Source organism: Myotis brandtii, unplaced genomic scaffold (assembly GCF_000412655.1).
Source record: "Myotis brandtii unplaced genomic scaffold, ASM41265v1 scaffold179, whole genome shotgun sequence".
Lineage (NCBI taxonomy): Eukaryota > Metazoa > Chordata > Mammalia > Chiroptera > Vespertilionidae > Myotis > Myotis brandtii.
In genome coordinates, this window is record NW_005356635.1 from 3,056,402 (window position 1) to 3,060,136 (window position 3,735).

At 40.9% G+C, this 3,735-nt stretch overlaps 1 protein-coding gene across 9 annotated transcripts in view; it reads left to right on the forward strand.

The window, feature by feature from the left end:
* Positions 1–3,735, forward strand: part of USP25 (ubiquitin specific peptidase 25) — a 160,534-nt gene that overhangs the window by 91,113 nt on the left and 65,686 nt on the right. The gene's annotated exons all lie outside the window — the stretch shown is intronic.

Here is a 3,735-nt window from a genome sequence, read left to right on the forward strand (position 1 = left end):
CCCCCCCGTGCACCGGGTCTCTAGTATAGGATAATGTCTTATTATGGACAAGGCCTCTAATTCAGTTTTTTTTAGGTAGTTACAGGGAGGGGCAGAATTTTCACTTGAGCCTGAAGCTAAAATTGTCCTTAGCTCAGAAATCTTCATACCACTGAGACACATCTTGGTGAGGCTCATTCTGAACCCCTACTCTGTTCTATTATGTGTATAAGTATTGGGAACCATCTTATCTCTTTAGTGAAAGGAACCTTTTGTTATGTTACAACGACTAACTTTATCTCATGAGTTGTGTTTTGGCTTCAAGCCTGTATCCAGTATTCATGCAGCAACTTCAACTCTTCTGTTCAGTATTTATCTGGTATATATTTTATTTTATTTTCTCTAAATCTTTCTAGATTTTTATGTATTAGATAGGAATAGCCCATGGACACAGATAGTAATCTGGCAAAGGCCTGGAAGGGGCGGGTGCAGGGTGGAGAAGATCAATGAGGAAAAAAAAAAACTAAAACAAAGAGACATCTGTAATTCTTTCAACAATATATATTTTAGATAAGGAAAATATCTTAGTTGAAAAGAGTTTTATGTGAAATAATACAAGTAATTGCTCTACAGTGTACTTTATATTCTCAACTCCTCTCAAAGAGATATTAATTGACCTATGTTCACTTAATATTAATTGACCCTATGTTCACTGACTGCAGGACTGACTTCCGCCACGCTGACCCTGCACTGACTGCCACGGGGGCTGCGATCAGACCCAGCTTTTCTCTCCCGGTCTCTATCCGGCCTGATCGCAGCCCCCTCAGCAGTCAGTGCTGGGTCGCCAGGACTGACTTCCACGGGGGCTGTGATCAGACCCTGCTTTTCTCTCTGAGCCTCTGTCCGGGCCTGATCGCAGCCCCCTCTGCAGTCAGTGCTGTGTCGCTGAGGCGCCCACAGCACTGACTGCAGGATTGACTTCCGGTGTTTAGTCGAGCCTTCAGTCGTTTGGGATGTTACAGACCTTGGCTCTTTATATATATAAATATCAGATTCAGAGATGGAAGAATTTTTCCTGGATTACTTAGCTGATTAATGACATGGCAGATGGTCTCATTTTCTAGTTTAGTGCTCTAAATTAATATCAAGCTGGTATTCTCAGCTTCTCCATTGGAGAAACCCCATATAGCATCATATTTGTACTTATAAATTGTGTGCTATCCCTGATGTTGACACAATGAAGTTCAAGTGATAAAAATTTTCTTTAGACTTAAGAATTAGAAATGTGAATTTAAATTTTCAATCTTTAATGAGATCTCCACATATGATATGAACTCAGTGCCAGCCTGCAATGAGTTTTAACTGGAATGTAGCAAAATAAAGACAGTGCCCTATGAAGGAGAGCGGGAGTTGGTATTAAGTTGCCATCTCTCCTTTCTTGGAAGGAACTCTACTATTGTTAAAATGCCCTTTTTTTTTTTAATTACTAAAGTGACATAATTTTATGGTAGATTTTATTGTAAATTTTCTTACGTATTACTCTATTACTGTCCCCCAATTTTTAAAATTAAAGAGTTAAATTGAAAAGTAACTAGTTTTATGTCAAAAGGTTGAAACTGTATTAAACAATATCGATTGTTAGATTTTATGTGCCCAACTTGACACTTTATAGACAATATGTAAATAAAGAGCAGTCCTAATTTAATAGTTAATAGGATATGATGGTGACAATTAGCATTAGTAACTGTAAAGATTTCTCTTAGCATTTTTCATATGTGAAGGCATTTTTTACATTTAAATTTATTAGTACACATTAATTAAGCACATAGCTTTTCCTGAACACTGTGTTAAGTTTGGGATAATTTTCTACTGGACCTGACAGATTGTGTTTCTTTTATTTTTTATGTATTTATCTTTTATTTATTTTTTATTTTTCCCCATCACCATTTATCCCCTCCATGCCCTCTTTCATCTTCTCCCAACCTCCCTCCTAGCCCACAATCAACACAGTGTTGTCTGTGTCCAGGGGTTCGTTCTCTCTCTCTCTCTCTCTCTCTCTTTTTGCTTAATCCCTCCACTTTTTAGTCTGCGGTAGTCTGATAGTTGAAAATGGTTTTTCGGTTTCTTACATTTCCTTAATTATGACTAAAATTTTATTTTTCTAAATTTGTTTGTGATATCTGCCCATTTTTATATTGAAACACTTGTCCATCTCTCTTATTGCTTAATAGAAACTAGCATTATGGGTATCAACCTGTTTTCCAAAGTGTATGCTGCAGATATCCTTTTCCTTGTTTGTCTTTGTTATTTGACTTCCTTTATGTTGGATTTACTTTGTTTTTATAATGTAGACTAGAGGTCTGGTGCACGAAATTCGTGCACTGGTGGGGTGTCCCTCAGCCCAACCTGCACCCTCTCCAATCTGGGACTCCTCGGGGGATGTCCAACTGCCCATTTAGGCCTGATCCCTAAACAGGCAGTCAGACATCCCTCTCACAATCCAGGACCGCTGGCTCCTAACCGCTTGCCTGCCTGCTGCCTGATTGCCCCTAATCGCTTCTGCCTGCCAGCCTGATCGCCCCCTAACCTCTCCCCTGTTGGCCTGATTGCCGCCTAACTGCTCCCTTGGCGGCCCGATCGCCCCCAACTACCCTTCCCTGGTGGCCGATCGCCCCCAACTACCCTCCCTGCCAGCCTGGTCACCTCCAACTGCCCGCCCCTGCCGGCCTGGTTGCCCCCAACTGCCCTCCCCTGCTGGCCTTGTCGCCCTCAACTGCCCTTCCCTGCTGGCCTTGTCACCCTCAACTGCCCTCCCCTGCTGGCCATCTTGTGGTGACCATCTTGTGACAATGTCCCAGCGGCCATCTTGTGATGACATCACACAATGCCACCTCTGCTGGCCTGTTCGCCCCCAACTGCCCTCCCCTGCTGGCCTGTTCGCCCCCAACTGCCCTCCCCTGCTGGCCTGATTTCCCACAACTGCCCTCTGCTGAGGGCCATCTTGTGGTGGCCATCTTGTGATGATGTGGGTGCGGCCATCTTGTGGCCATTTTGTGACCACGTGAGGGCGGCCATCTTGTGATGATGGGGGTGGCCATCTTGTAGCGGCCATCTTGTGACAAAATAGGGGTGGCCATCTTATGATAATGTGAGGGAGAGAGGGCCACCTAGGCTTTTATTAGTATAGATTTTCTTAAGTTTGGGAAGGGAGTCTTATCTTTTCCTTGATTTTCTATCAGGCTGAGGAAGATCTTTCCCTACTCTAAAGTGACATATTTTTTTTGTAGTCTTTCATGGTTTGTTCCTGATTCCTTTCAACAAATTTATAGTATAGTGTGTTTATGCCATTATACTATAACGAACCATTTTCCTATTGACAGATATGTCTTCAGTTTTTAACTTATATGGACAATATATCTGTGAACATCCCTGTCTCGGAATGACTTTGTGTAGGATAGATTTCTACTGGAAATAGAAATAATGAGTAATCGGAGTCTCGGAACTTTATTTCCATTGGTAATTTTAGTGAATTTTTATTCAATTATGTGTTTATATAAGATATGTAGTGAAGGTATTTTATTTCATGCTAAAGTTTTTCTGATTTACATAAATATGTAAGGGGGTTTAGCTTTAAATTTCATTGAAAACTTTTTTATAGATACATAGTTTTATTGGTTCCGCACATTTTCCAAAAGAACCATATTTGTTTTGGTTTTTAATTATGAATTTATGCTGTATCTTTTATTAAGTTAAAGA